This window comes from Poecilia formosa, unplaced genomic scaffold (assembly GCF_000485575.1).
Source record: "Poecilia formosa unplaced genomic scaffold, Poecilia_formosa-5.1.2 Scaffold4, whole genome shotgun sequence".
NCBI classification, from domain to species: Eukaryota; Metazoa; Chordata; class Actinopteri; order Cyprinodontiformes; family Poeciliidae; genus Poecilia; species Poecilia formosa.
Window position 1 is genome coordinate 6,094,622 of NW_006799943.1, and position 16,542 is coordinate 6,111,163.

At 39.1% G+C, this 16,542-nt stretch overlaps 1 long non-coding RNA gene across 2 annotated transcripts in view; it reads left to right on the plus strand.

The window, feature by feature from the left end:
• The window catches only part of LOC103144558 (uncharacterized), a 67,488-nt gene that overhangs the window by 31,143 nt on the left and 19,803 nt on the right, over positions 1-16,542 (plus strand). Inside the window, exons 4-5 of one of the 2 annotated variants that reach the window (XR_476927.2) lie at positions 7,614-7,691; positions 10,044-10,795. This is a non-coding gene — a long non-coding RNA (uncharacterized LOC103144558). Of the gene's footprint in view, positions 1-7,613; positions 7,692-10,043; positions 10,796-16,542 lie in introns of those variants that run through there. The other variant, XR_001663312.1, reaches the window with a different exon arrangement.

A 16,542-nucleotide genomic window follows, 5' to 3' on the forward strand; every position in this document is an offset into this window, starting at 1 on the left:
TTCAATCTAAAACGTCTCATCAAGCGTTATTATTTAGTTTGGTTTTTGTATTTTACTTTTATTTATTTGCTGAGTTTCACATTCACATCTTGATTGAAGACATGAATCAAACACAGTGAACACAATTATGCAACAGAGATCTTTGATGTAAAGAAAAAACCTTTTTTTTACCATCAACGACCGGCTGGATCAGAGAAACGGCCTTCTAAAACAGACTCCTGTAAATTTCAGTGATCTCTCTGATTTTTCTGTCCTTTTTCCGCTGATGTTTTACAGCGTAGTCTGAGATTTACCTCAGCAGACGGACAGTTTCTGACTTTCCCTGCCATCAATCCAGGACAGCAGAACATTAACGGCTCCGCTGGCTCTGAGTGGAAGACAACCTGACATCACACCGTTCCTCAACCTTGACTAACTTGCACCGCACAGCGTCTTCTTTCAGCAGGGAATTTATGAGCATCAAAGTGAAACGGTTTGTTGGAGAAAGCAAATGGAAAGCTACGCACGGAGAAAGAACCTGGTGGCACCTGCAGCTCATTACCCTGCTGGTGTCTGACTAGCTGCAGTTTTTTCGCTCTCGTTTTTTTCTTTTGAGCTAACTCGCGGATCGGAGAGTGGATGCGAACACACGCTTCCTGCAAGACTCGGACTCACTCTGGTTCCGTTTTAGTTTGCAGGGAAAAATACATTTCATCAGTGCATTTGTGACTCCATAAGCGTGAGTCATCACATACCGCAATAAAACGTGTCCGGGCCTTTCTTTGATAATGAAAAAATTCTGTGAACTTTAATTGATTCTGATCCAACATCTTTACGGTTTAAGTAACTTCCCTCAAACTCCAGTTGTTTGTTCTTCTACCATTTTGCTTTCCAAAACAAAATAAAATTCTGACAAGTGATGTGGAGCCCCCTTTACTCAGACTCCCCTAAATATAAACCTCTGCTAACTAGTTGGCTCCAGGATTGAGCTCAACCAAAACGTTCCTAGGGAAGGATTGGGAAAAGAAAGCCAAAGTTGAAACAAAAACAAATAGTCCAGCGTTCAGTATGCAGGATGAATAAAACTTTTTGAACTCCCATAGTCGAACATGGTGCTGCCACCACCATGTTTGCTTTCCTTTAACAGAGTCGGGGAAGCAAGTCAGAGTTGATTTTTGGAGATGGATGGAGCTCAATTGAAGGTACAAAAAGGCTGCAAAAGACTTGGAAACCATGGCAACGGTTCATCTTCCAGCTGGATGTAGACCCTAATGCTTTAGGGTCTAGTTTTAGAAGGTTTTCGGTTCTATGTTGTTTTTTTATTTCTAGCTTAACTGTCCCTTACCTATTGGGGAAAAAAATTAAAATTTCTCCTTTCAATTGACATGAAATTGCACAAAATTGTAGGCAAATCCAATTGGAACCTGAATATTTCTCATCCTCACCCTATAACCCACATATTGCATGTAAACAACTTCTAATAATTCTCTTCTAATAATACTCATGTGCATGGTACTAAAACCCACCATGTACATGCTCAACACCGACACTTCTCTCTTTTGCCCGCCTCCAAATTAACTCAAGCAGAGGAAATAAAACGCGCAGAGATTTGCGGCTCTTAAAAAGCACGACACATGACCCGTTTCATTCACCTCTGACCTCAGAGGAGGTGGGGCGGGGGGGAGAGCATTAAAACGAACAAGCTGCTGTCAATAAAGAGCGTTAACTCATCTGGTCAAAGGTCACCCAAAAGATGCTGGCACGAGATTGGGAGCAAATTCAACAGATGGCATCGAGGCGAGATAAAAAACAAACAAAAAAAAAACAAAAAACGGGTGGCTCGTCCATCTGCGTCCAAAGCCGATCGTTTATCTGCGCGGCTACAAAAAGTCACGCGTACAGAAACCGCCGAGGGATGCTTCAGTGACGCTTTTGATGAAGCTGCTTGGAAATGAGCTCCTCTTCTGCCGAGGCGTGACTGTGAAGAGGTGTGTGCTTTTTTTCTTCTTCTTTTTTTTCCGCTGACAAGCTCTAATAAATGTCACAGCCGCGGTGTCGCGTCGACGCTGACAAAAGGCACACCATCACGCAGGCGCACAGTAGGCCTGCAGAATGGCTACTAGAAATAAAACCTAAACAAAGCTCCTCGTGCAGATTGATATGTACTATGGTATTCTTGGAAGTTGAGTACATGCAGAGGAAAAATAGAAAAGTTTTTTTTTTTTTTTTCTTTCCCTCCGGCCAGAAATGTCTACTAATAATAAAGTATCAATCAGTGACATTGTTAGGACGTTTTTGGTGTTAGACTTAACGGCTCTTGAAGGAATAAGTCAAATAAGAACCTCATGGATATTTTGTCCATTCGACTATTTAAGCACTTTTTCCGATAGAAATTCACAGTGTTGTGTTTACGGTTAGTTTCTTTGAAGTCTGAATAAAAATAATTGATGTCAACTTAAATAATACAGGTATTAATAATATTTAATTATTTTTTCTTCTTTTGGGGTTATTTAAAGGTTTTTACCTGCTTCCTGACCAAATGTAAGAGTGAATTTTCTGACATGCTGATAAATAAATAAATAAATGGGAGATAAAAGAACCTAACTGTTATTTTATTTTTTATTTTTTTTTGAGTACTGTTAAATTTTTTTTTTGAGTAGATGTGAAAATGTATCCATCCTTTGGTGGGGAAGCTGCAGAAGTTAAAGGAGAATTTTGACATTATTATTGGAGCCTGCCAAAGCAATGCATAGTACACAATGACGAAAAAAATAAATAAATATTTTCACTTTTCTGCCAAATTATCCAAATGCACAATTCTTGTTAAGTAGTATAAGTAGTATTTCAAAAGAGCAGAATAAATCTTATGTTTTTTGAACAATAACAATATTTGTTGTTTATCTGTTGCTAAGAGATGAGAGCGTTTTCTGGTAACGAAGTGCCACGAAGCTGACTTTGACTTTCGCACAAGTAAAAATCAGAAGGCAGTGCATTAATATTAGCACAAACATTAGCAGTGCACTGACTCTCACTAGCAGTCTAGCAGTAGTCTTTTCCCTAAAATAACCTTTTTAGCTATTATTTCATTTATCAGCCATGTTTAATACACTGAATGGAGGAAGTCAATGTAAGACAACATGCTAGTGATGCCCCACATGTCACTGGCAGCATTTAGGCTAACATTAACATTTTTGGCAAATTTTAGCTTATACACAAATTTTACTCAACATGCTTGTGACTCTCCACATTCTATTGAGTACATTTAGCTTACTTTAGCACTGGTGCTAATTTTTAGCATCAGAACACTGCGTTCCAACCAATGGGCACCCTTTGGCAGGCCCCATGTAAGAAAGCCAGAAATTTTCTATTTATTTATTTTTATGTGTATGATTTTTGCTCAAAATAATTTACATACTTTTCAAACAATAAAGTCAGAAGTACGTTCAAGAAACAAACCCCTCTGTTGCCACCCACTCACAGCCATTTCTTGGAATAATTTTGGTTTTGGAACTTAGAAGGTCATGACAATGTGTGTGTATGTAGACAATTTATTTCAAGTGAGTATATCAGCGTATCTTAATGTATATTTTATTTCTGTATGAGAAATGACGACCCTTAACAAAGCAAAAATTCAGGTGTGATTTTTCAAAGTTGTCTGATGTACTAAAGTACAGCAGACACTTTTTTTGGTAACACTTTATTTGAAGGGGGTTGAATACAACTGTCATGACACTTTTCATAAACACCTGTCATGAACATGAATAAGCCTTCATGAATATTTATGACTGTTGTCATAAAGCGTCATTCGGTAAATTATGACACTTTTAATACAAAGTTGGCATTATTCAAAATGTCGTCATGACAACTTGACATGAACCAAGAAATCATTACTGATATAAATTGGTTATAAAAGTATTACTGATTGCACTTTAAAAATTAGGTAACTTTATGTTATTAAAGGTAAAGTTTAAACAGTAATGATTTATTGGTTAATGTCAAGTTGTCATAACAAAGACATTTTGAATAATGTCAACTTTGTATTAAAAGTGTCATAATTTACCGAATGACGCTTTATGACAACAGTCATAAATATTCATGAAGGCTTATTCATGTTCATGACATGTGTTATGTCAGTCTTATTCACCCCCTTCAAATAGTGTTACCCTTTTTTTTTTTTTTTTGCACTGAGACAAAACTGTAAGGTGTGCACTATTACATCTGCTTACAGCTAACAAATTTTGATATTTTTATAACAAAGAGCTTTGTATCAACAATCAAACATGGTGGTGGTAGTGTGATTCTCTGGGCCTGCTTTGCTGGGGACCTGACTGACCTCCTGTAAATGATAAAATGATAAAACCATAAATTCTGTTATCTTGCAGAAAATCATCCGAGTGGCTCAAGAACAACTGGAGGTTTTGGAGTGGTGTAGTCAAAGCTGGACTTAAATCTGACTTTGTTTATGTGGCATGGCCTTAAGAAGGCTGTTTGTTTATGCTGGAACATTCCCCAATGTGTGTGAATAAAAACATCTCTCCTAAAAAAAAAATGTTGGCCAATATCTCTGCGCAAGTTGACTCACTTGCCAACTAAGACAGGTCCAGTTTATTTGTGTAGCACATTTCAACAAAAAGGCAGTTTAGTTTAGTTATGGCCTCATTTTGAGCCATATAAAAGAAAAATATTGCATATTTTACCCCTTATAGAACAAACAAAACACACACACACACACACACACACAGTCTTGTGCAGGTAGTGAAGACAGAACATTGGCTGAGTTTTCCAATTCATGTTTTATATAATGGTGTATTTAGATAAATAAGAATGCATTTAGCTTGAAAAGGAGTAGATGAACTTAAATCCCTCTCACTATTCATATTTGCCTTTTTGTGATTGCCACTGTAAATTGAGATTTAGTCATTTGTAATATTTTCATGATGCATTGTCTTGTCAATACAATTGAAGTCACCAAGCATCTTAATTATACATCATCCATGATTTAGAAATTATATAGTATATCTATGGATACATTTCAATTTTGATTCTAGTTAATTAATTCTACTAAGGTGTTGGTGCTGACAGTAGTCAGAATAGATTTGAGTTGTGAATATTGTGTAATGAAAAGCCAAAACATTACATTACAATGGCAATGATCCAGTAAACATTAGTCAGAGGCAACTCCTAAACAAATGGGATTTTAGTCTTTAGTGTTTCAGCAGCTTTGCAGATTTCTGGAAGTTTTGTTCCAGATTAAAAGAGCCTAAAAACCCAGTTCTGGTTCTCCATGAACGGGTTCCAAGATCCAGGTCACCACACCCAGGTTTCATTCCTGATCGTCAACAACTGAAGCTGAGCGCCGACTCTGGGTCGTTCCTCTTTAGGTCCAAAGAATAATAATTTAACTTTTGTTTCTGTTCAGCTGAAGAACGTCACGGCACATTGATTTGTTTTAAGCATTTAATCGGCTCTTGAATGTGTCCAGTGTCTCCTGGTGACATTGCAGCATAGAGCTGCGTATCATCTGCGTAGTTATGGTAACTAATCTTATTGCTTGCTATAATCTGAGCTAGGTAGGAAAGGGTTATCAGTAACACCTGATTGCAGGTGTTGCAGTCAAGAGTGGCAACAACCAGATGTCAGATTTAGGGAGTAATTACTTTAATTTACTCAGATTACCATTGTCTGGAATACCACTAGTTAGCTTGATGATCACAAAAAATGCGAAATCGGAAGAAATACTTCATCCTCAGTGTCATTATTTCCTGTTGCACATTTGAAAGCGCCCTCTGTCCGTCACGCCGCTGCCTGTTACAGTCGGCGCGTCAAAGCTGGACCCCCGCGTTTCCCAGCGGAGCACAATGCTCATCTTCCTCCTCTTCTCCAGCGGGTCAACAAGTCTGCCAAGTAAACGCACATCTAATCAAGCAGCCAATAAACTGAGCAGAGCAGCTGCTGCAGGAATGTTCACACAGTTAAAAGCGGATCTCGTCGAGCGGCAGCAGCTCTGCCAGTCCCAGCGGGTGCAACAGGGAAGTGGCCTCGCTCCAGGTAATTGAAGAAGACTCTCCGTCTTGCTCCTTGAAGCCAGAGAGTTCTGAACTCGTTATGCAACCGTGCGGATGCAGCGCTTGAAGACTGATGTGAAACAATTAAGAAGAGGAAACGAAGGAGGATCTTTCTCGCCTCATCCCTGTTTCTTTGTTGTTTTGCAGTGATCTGCACGTTGGTTGCTTTGGAGCATTTCCACGTATCTTGTTTCACTTTCTTACACAAGCAAACATTAAGTCATAAAAACACATTCACACACGCATGCACTGACACACAACACTGATCCTTATATGTATTTTGGAAGTGTGATAAAAAGGTCATCAGATTTCAATCTTTTAATAAGCCGAGAAACTGAGATGAACTGGGATCTGTTTGTCGTCCTCTTCATGCTGGTTTCAGACCAAAACTCACTGAGCGGTGCAGCTCTGAACTCAACGCCAAAGACGTTTCTACTTAATTTGGTTTCCTAAACAACATATTTAAAATTTCCTTTACAGTTGGTAAGAATGCCTGAAATTAACAAATCTAATTGTTAAATTTGAATGTGTCAGATCTAAAGTGTTGTATTTTTGGTAAAAAAAAAAAAAAAACGAAAAACAAAAACTTGACATGCACAGCATTCCGTAGGTTACTCAGCTTTACGTTGTTGCTGAGCTTTTCTTGTTTTGGACGGCTTTGTTTCTAAAATTAGTGCTGCCTCTAATATACCGTTTAGTTAATGCACATTCCTTGAAGCAACCGGGATCTGGCAGTGCGACCGACTCTTGGAAATGTACGCTACATTGCTAAAATATTTGCTCCTCTGCCTGCAAAAACACAGGTACAGCTACAAAAATTATTAATTAATATTACACAGATGTTTTCTAACATGTGAGCCGCATAAACAGCGGTCCACCCCGGCATTCCAGATGCTTGTCTGAAATGTTTTGGATGTAAAGACTTGTTTTTACTGTGTCCGGGGCTGCCCTGAACTCCAGAATTACTGGAAGATGGTGGTGCGCACGTTGACGTGATGCAAACTCTGTCTGCTGGTTATCTACTCAGAAAAATCTTGGCCCCTAAATATTAATTAACTCTTGCATGCAAAAGGAATCATTAATGTGAAGAAAAACGGATCAAGTATCGGCAAAGGCGCGTGAAGGAAATGTCACCCTTGGCTATATTTGGAGAAATCACCTGTATTGTCAAAGGAAAGAGTTTAAAATGTTTGGATACCTTTACTGGATTTCTTGAGACACAATAGCTCAAAGTTTATCAGAAATCATCAGGCTCTACTACTTTTTTTATTTCATTTTATTTTTTATATATGTTTATTTACAAAAGAAGGCCAAAAACAATGTAGTTAATAGAAAACAAACATAGTTTACAGAAATTCAGGATTTCTTTCATACTTGTCTACCAACCCTGAAGTTTATTTACTGTACTTTGAATCAACATTAACTTTTTCTTCTTTTTCTCTTTCTTTTGGTTTATTTTGTTTGTATTTCCTTTTAAATCATGTAAAGCACTTTGTGTTGCCTTGTTGCTGAAAATGTGCTATATAAATAAAATTACCTTTAGCTTTACTCTTTTTTTTTTTTTTTCAGAATCCCATTCATGAGGTCAGACACCGATGTTGGACAAGGAGGCCAGGCTCACAGTTTCAGCTCTGATTCGTGTCAAAGGTACTTCAGATTCACACAGACATTTTAGGACTGGAAAGGGGATATTAACCAAACTGTTTCCAGAAAGCTGGGAGCATGAAGTTGCCCCTGACACGTCGTCCTTTCACTTGAACAAACTGCTGTTCTGCACCACACGTTAAAATGTGCAAAGTAAAACTTCCACAAATTGTCCCAGAAATTATTGCGATAAATTATAATGTCGTCTTGAGCCTGTTTTTCAAGTGACATATTGATAATGGCAAAAATAATGCCAGTTTCTGTTCTCAAAAACTAATAAACTTTAAAGAAAGTTTGTAAAGAAAACGCCACACTGGAACTGGACGATATTTTAAATATCCAAAATAAAGCACAAATAAAAGGGATTGTTTTTTTTAAACAACAAAATGTATATATATTAGTGATCAAAATGGAAATTATCAAGCTCATTTGCAATTAATTAATTGGTTATTGCAACCAGTAACTTCACTGTCCCAAAGGCAAATGCGGTGTGTCAAGAGCCTTTTAAGATATTCTTTTAAATTTTTAAGACGTTACAAAACAGTTGACTCAACTCAATCTTTTGCTTTACAACAGACCTATTTTAAAAGCTATGAAACGTCCACGTCTCGGGAGTGTGAGCTATCATACCTCATTAAACTGCTGAAGCAAGAATTTAAGCCTTTGTGGTCAGTGAGATCCAGTAAACATAATTCTTTCCCATGTGATAAGAAAACTACAAAACCTTTCCAAGGAAATGATGCTGACATGAAGTCATGGCATTTCTCTCAGCTACTCTAATGACAACATCAAGTTTTCTCGTGCGGGAAGCAGCCAACAACAACAAGGGCAGCCATAACTTCTACTTTTTTTATTATCTCTTTAAACTCGGAGAGTTTGCCGTCGGTCGCAAGGCGAGCGGTACAACACGGCTCTCCTCCTTTCATTGTCATTACTCACCGGAAGGAGCGCAAACACGCATTTATCGAGCTTTAGAAGACTACATTAAGTGCTTTTAGGAGTCGGATAAATCATTTTTTTCCTGTTTGAGTGACGTATGCCGTGAAAAGTCCGACGGAACACGGCAACGAGGCCGTAACTCCAGTGGAAGAATTTACAGCCCTGACCATTCGTCCAGACCGATGCCCGTTCTTGACAGGTTTACTTTGGTCCTTTTCGGGCCTGTTATTTTGATCTACAGTACGTACGCTCGAGGCAAGAGTCAGAGCGAGAGGACTGAAACGAAAAGAAACACAACCTCTTTGTACTTGGATTGTTAATACAAGCACATCATGTACCCAAATATCACAGCTCTCCCATTTCAACAGAGCAATCTTTTTCTGGTACTTTGACTCAGGGGATTTTTGGTATGGTACTTATGTGAGCTGAGTAGATGTCACTTTCACATCACATCGGACTTTAATCATATCGACAGATACCAAAAGCGGAGGATTACATCAGAGCTCGTTTTGCTGCGGTGCACCTTCCGCGTTTCCTTTTGATTCCCTCGGATCAGAGCGAGTTCTGAAGACGGAGCCAATTCACTTTTCTGGAATTTGTCAGCAAATATTTACTTTTTTGGATATTCCAGCACTGAATAGGCAAAAAGCAACGTTCTGGAATGGTATCTGCTCCATCGCAGGGCCAGCTATGAGCATACATACACACACGCACGCACACACACAGAGTAAATGCCAAGGGTATATCAGAGTCCTCAATTCACCTGACAAGCATGATTATGAACTCTGGGATGTAAGGTCAGGCTGAAGTTCCTCCAGAAAATCATTGCAGTGACATTACATGCAGCTCCACTTTAAAAAGAGCCCAACAGTGGAAACCATTAGAGCCAGAAAGCAGCCCAGTAGGAGAACAGAAAGTATAAAAATCCGTTGTTAAACAGGGAAATAAGGTGGAATATGGCCCTGCCTTTCATCTTAGTCAGCACATAGAGATGCTATATCAGACAAAAGTAATCTAATTACATCCAAAATGTAGATTTCAGACTGAAAATGTTAATATTTGAAGGATACAGGTGCTACGTAAGTGGATATTCACAGTTTACAGTTTGGTGGTGTTCTTTTAGGCTGAACATCACTCCAGTGTAGTTCTGCCAGAGACAGAGTAAACCTCAGTACAGCTGTTTCGGTGTAAAAATTATTTGTCCTGAGGATCTCAGTTATTTGTTTTGTTTGTTTTAATCTGACACTGGAAGTCGATGCTGCTGCCAATCACTGACCCAATTCACGTCCCAATAATATTTTAGTATATTATTGTCCTAAAATGCTGTTAGTGTTTTACCAAATGTACCAAGACACAAACATTTTTTATCAAGCACATTTATTTTTCACTCTTCACCTTAACATATTTTCCCCAAAGGTCTTTGGGTTCATTGAGGACGTAATGGCAGCAACTGCAGGCTGCAGGAGTCGAAAGGTTTTTGAAAGGACTTTGTAACATTTTCCCTCCAGATCAATTGATGTCAATGTCTTTTTTTTTCTTTAAATTTATGTATGTTGTGTCAGATTGTTTTGCTGTTTGAGAACTTGTAGCCTCATATTTTCATGCACATTCTGTTGAAGTGATTTTGTAATACAGCATGTCTGGCAATAATCAGGTCTTTGTAGTTAATCACAGTTTAGGCATCGTGTAACATCGTCAACACTTAACTTTAACTTTGGGCCCGGTTTTTTGGGATGTTTCCTTTAATAAATGAAGGTATTATTTGAAAACTGTCCTTTTTGTATTTACTAAAGTTATCCCGGATATTTAAATTTAAAAAGGATAAGCAGAACAAACCTTTAAAGGGGCTAATACCTTTGTCAGCAGCACATTATTTAAATCTTATGATTTATATTGTTATCTTGTACTGTATCGTTTCACCCCTTCTGAAAGAGTTATCTTCTGTCCATAAGTTACCGACTGACCAGACCTGGACGGTCTATTTAAAGCTCTCTCGTTAAACAACAGGCAACATAAAACACTGTAATGTTGTATTTTCTGTGTCTTTGTTGTGACATTTTCAAGTGAGCTGCTGTGTTACATGTTTGTTATGAAACTGAACAGCATCTCTTGGCGGTTCTGGACTGACGTGAAACGGCTCATCTCGTCGCAATTAAAAAATTGGTAAAGCAATCCCCCCGACCTTTGGTTTTTTTCTCCGCTGTCGTTTGGAGGAAATGTACAGCAATTTCCTCGTAACGGTTCACGAGAGGTGTCATAAAGTTGCAACTCAATTACCAGGCCTCCATAGCAACGCGAGCGGCCAACCGTGGAGGTGTCCACAAAGGAACCTAGTCCCACTGAAGAGGAAACATCTCTTCAGCCAATTACCTGTGAGCTTATATGTTGCCAAAACAGCCAATAATCCGAGCGGTGAGCGCACAGAAAGCTAGAGCAGCTTCCGAAGCCTCGTCAAGACTCGGATGACTCATGAGACAAAAGAGAGACTGCGTGGTATTAAGAGCAGATGAATCATGCACGTTTATGTCTAGCAATAAGAGATCATACTTGAAACCACGTTTCTTCATTTAAGGTTTGTCAGGCTACTTAGAAGTAACAATTGATTAAATCCAGGTTCCAGACTTTAAGCGGACCGTCCAGGACATTCTCTCCCCGTCTGTCTGCGAACGGTTGTCAAGTTGGGACCCGAGTAATGGAAAACGGTTGCTGGACCTTAGCGGAGCGTGACATCTAGCATGTGTTGTTCTCTCTGCAAACTAGCTAACGGTGTGTGTGAGACGATGCACAGTGAAACACTGCACATAAAAAGTGAGCGGCGTACACAAGTGAAACCAGAGTTGGACCTCTGGTGGGTAAACAAAGCAACATTAAAGCACCACATATCTCAGCCACATGACCCAAAGACGGCACATCAGCAGAGGTCAGAACTGACAGAGCACAGATAACGAGCACTGATCAAAAATATTGGTCAGATGGAAGAATTAGTAAGTCGGTGGGGATTTGAAGGTATAGTTTTTTTTAAAGCGTATCAGTTTTGTATTTATGCTTTGTTCCTGCTTTTGCATAAAAATGTGCAAAAACTGACGTAGAGTCGGAGCCACGCTAAGAAAATACAAAAATATGATGAGAAAATTAAGTCATAAAATGACAAGAATAAAGTCGTATTGAATAACATTCATTCTGGTAATATTATGACTTTATTCTCATATTTTTTGGCTTATTCCTGCAATACTTCGACTTGTATTATTTGTATGAGTTTATTTTCGTATAATGACTTTGTTCTCATAGTTTTATGACTTTATACTCGTAAGTTTGCTTTATTTTTCCTTGGTATGGCTGCAGTACTCCACTGTACCAAGCCTTCTATTGGTTGTGATTCAAACTGTTTCCCCTATTGAGAATTTGCCTAATTTACCTTTCAGCATAACGCAAATTTGGCTTCCTTGCTTGGCTCTGAAAGAACAACAGTCCTCTTTAAGCCGCTAAAGGCTAGCTCTGAGTTAAGGCTTTAATGATGGGAAAAATGCAAAATATATTTTGTCCATTTTACAGGTGTAGCCTGTTTAGAAAGTGTATTTTTCCTTCATTTACATGTCACTGCAAGAGTTCAGAAGAAAAACAAGTTGAAGGTAATGTGGGACCTGGAGCTGTCACACCTTGGTAGAGTATTTCAGTTTGTAGACGTTCCACCTGGGTCTTTTCTCCACACATACACTAGAACGTCCTTTAGGGGAAGGCGGCCTGAGCCTCTGTGTCATCATTTAAATACATTTTGAAGATTTTGAAATTTAGCACAAATCTCAAATAGAACTCCAAAGGAAGGCTTTTGAAATACCATTTAAGCTAACACCAGCCGAACATTTGTTTCTGATTTGTAACCAGACATCATGAATGTCTTACCATTAATTTTACATCCAAAGTCCACATTTTTATCAAGTTTGTTCTCCTACTATAGTGTGCTTTTAAGATAATATATAAAAAACTTCCACTCTGTTGATGGAAACTAGCTAGAGCAATGCTATACTTGTAATGCCAGTGGCCATTAGCCAAAGAAGCTGGGAGCATTTTGTACAAGTTAGCCTATTACAATTTAGGCTACTGTGTTGCTATGCATCTTCCTGCCACATGGTGGTGTTCCCCTGGACAAGGTACTCAGCTAAATGTTGCCTATCGATCTGTGTTGGTGTGTAAATGTGTGCGCCTTTATGAATGTAATTGGATGTAATCGAAGTACCTCGAGTGGACCAGAAAACGACAATGAAAAATTCAGTCCACTTAGCATTTGTATGTTAGAATTTAAGGTTGTATGATAGCAGCTACCAATTGTTAAAAGATAGCTAAATTTCTTGAGAAGAAATTTGGGCCAGAATGAGGTTATCAAGTTATGACAAACTTGAGCACAGCTACCATGTTTCCACTGTATTTTCTAAAAATGCAAATGTGTGAATAGACGTAAACCAAAATGCAGAAGAAACAGTCTTGAAGATTAGCAAACGTTTTTAAGCTCCTATTTCACAAATATTTAGACTTTATTTATCTTCTCCTCTCAACTCAGTTATAACAAGCTGATATTACCTTTCAGCCAACTGACCAGCAGCATGCAGCAACAGGTCAGGGAGGGGTAGTTCATACAGTCAGAGAAACCTTCCGTCACTTTAAAGTGTGGGAACAGCGTGATGTAACATTTTGGCAGTTTTGAAACTTAACTTTTTAAAACCTTGGCACCTCTACCTTGATACTGGTAACCAGTATTTCTTTTTGCGCTGTTATAAAGAATGTCTCATGCGTTCGGATGTGAACTGGTCTAATGATGTGTAGAAGATGATGGCTTATTGCAGAAAAAGAGGCATGACTCACTCCCCAGTGGAGCTAATGAGAATGAAAGGAATGCAGGAAACAACACTGCTTTGCCCCTTGAATAACAGGATGGACTGTTTACAGTTCCCAATGATATTATTATATTTTAAAATATTCTAACATTTTGGATCGTGACCATTTCCCTAGCAACATCTGATTCTAGCTGGATGCATTAGAAGGCGGTTAATGTCTTTCAGATTGGATAAACGTTGCAGCTATCCACAGCATAGCCTCCTTCTGACGACTGAGTTTAGCAAGTAAATGCCCTGTCACAAAGCTCTCATCATCACAAACTGTTTTCTTAAAAATAACAATAGGTTCGCTGTTCTCTAGTGACATCCGCTGTCAGATCTACCTTTGGTATCTGGTGGATCAGGAGATTGACATCACGGATATGCAGCATTTGTGTATTGCTGTCTTCTTATTACAAAAAACAAAACCTGACAGCAACGTCCTTAGCACCTTGTTGAATCTCTCCAGAGACGATATAAGGCAGACTTCATGCATAAATTGTAAGGCTAAACAGCCGGTTGAGGTAAACACCAATGATCTCTCTACCTACCACTGTTAGCTAGCTACAACTGATCGGTTGATGAGTTTTAATTTATTTGATTCAAACTCATTACACTACATCGCCCTCATTTAAGATATATGTGTAAGCATAGCGGTACAAAGAAGGCGATTACAGGTTCCCACAATGCACACAGCCATACTGGTGTCCTCTATTAGATGTTCTTTGCTGCTATTTCAACAGTTAATTTATTTTCCGGCTCTCCCTATGAAAGCTAGCCAAACCACAGAAATCCTAATACTCTAAACTGTGAGCACCTATGTGTCTGGAAGGAGAAAAATCCTCTTAGCATGTCCAAATCATACTTCTTGTTAAACACAGTTCAATAGCCTGTTTATATCAGGCGAGGCCATCCACCAAACAAGCGGCACCGCTGCACTTTTGCTCTGCCAGAGGAGCAGATAAATGTTTGTTTACCGTGGGCTAGTCATCGATGCGGAATGCGAGATGTTTAAGGTGGGATGCTGCTGATGTTTTGTTTGCATACGTACGGTTGTCTGTGTGTGTACACGTGTGCGTGTCCGTGTTGTTTCATCTGCCAAACAGTAATCACAGCAAACATGTGCAAACACTCGAGGGCCACTGTAGGTAAACTCTGTATAAAAACCAATTTAGCATAGTAAATATGAAACGGAGAAAAGTTTATGCAAATGCAATTAGAAAACTAATGGGATTTCGCGTCAACAAATATTGATTGAGAACAGCTGTCTGATGTGTGAGCTCATTACATTCTTTAGAAAAGGTTGCATAAAAACAGAGACTCTAATCAGGCTTGTTGAGCAATGTTCTGCCACAGCATGAAACAAACAAAAAAAAAGTTACAGGGGAAAAGAAAGTGCTTGTAGTTGTTGTCTTCATGTTTCCTAATCTGATCTAAGCACCATATCCAATTGTAATCTGTATATATATATTTGTAACATATGTGATAGAGATCATTGTAACTATGGCCAGATGGTTGGGCACATTCCCATGACAGCACATTGGAACCAATTACAAGAACAAGTGCATTAGAGTGAAACGTCAACAACATCACATTGATTTACCGTTACGTAAAGACAAAAGCAATGTTAGGGCCATTTAATCATTACGCTAAATATGCCTTTAGTTACATAAATCAGCCTGGCTGTCTGATTCTGCGTTGCTGAGAGAGGCAGTACAAATTGAAAAAGTGGCTCAGCTGTTAGTTCAAAGGGAAACAACATTGGAGATTTCATTGTAATTGAGAAAAGAGCAGAAATAAAGCCGGGAGACTGGAAGTCGGTGTCTGCATTAGAGCTTTCCATTGGTCTTGGTCTGTCAGTACTGTGCTACCTATGATGGTTCTAGATTGTTGGTACGCGCCAAATCAAAATTCCCTCGTTTCTGTCTCGTAAAAACATCTTCACTTCTGCAGTAGACATGCACAAATCCTTGGGAAACTCAGGTTCCATATAGCCCAACAATTCAAGCCACAATCTATCAAGACTCCCACAAGCTGGGACGAAGAAACGCGCTAAAACAACATGTTTCAGGGCGCATCATCACCAGAATGATGATGCTGTTGTGACAGGAACATAGCCCAACACATCGCCACGTTGCCTCAGCAATAACCATCTCTGTTTTGGCCATTTTTCCATTGCAGGTCTCCTGATACAGCGTGAAGGCATCGATACTAAAAATAAACGCTCAGTGAAATGAATCTCAATGGAGTCAGTTGATTAAGCTCATTAACTTCCCGTGTCATTTTGAACCTTTATTCCTTACCGTACTGATTTATTTATTCTTCCCTTAAACTGCTTCAAGTACCTTGTGTTATATGAAAGTTGTGTAAGTCGGCAAGGTCTTCTACAACGGGTTGAGTGTCACTCAGCGGTGCAGCCAATCTTGATACTTTTAAATTGAAATCCAGCTATACTTCAACATCTCTTCCTTAGCTTTGCTGAAACTGGAAGACAGATCTGAACAGGATGCAACCTCGGTCCACTTCTCTGGAGGTTTTCCAGGATTGTCCCACTTGGAGGAGAACCTGGGGTTGACCCAGAGAACGCTGGAAGGGAAACACATTCCTTCTGGCTGGAATATGCCAGGAGATGTTGCTGGGGAAAGAGATGGCTGGGATTCCCTTCCCAGACCTGTTATACCCACGACTGGTCTTGGTTAGAAAGAGATGATGGATGGAAGGAGATTATGTCTGGAGACGCACAGAGAAATCGGCTGATTGGAGTCAAACTATTTCCAGCTTGACAAATAATCAACTGGTTAGAAACGCGGTGACAACAACGCTCTTCAGTGTGGATACTGTTACCCAGAGAGGTTATTTATGTTCATTATCAGTGAGGTGAGTGAAAAATGAAGTCAGATGAGGCTCTGAGGTGTAGGCAGTTTTTTTTATACCGAATCTATGACATGTTAGGTGATGAGATAGCGAGAAGACGAAACCCTCAGGAGATGACGGACAATAATGTTTCATCATTTTGAGCTTCTAAAGTGCATCTTTGTCTCATGGAA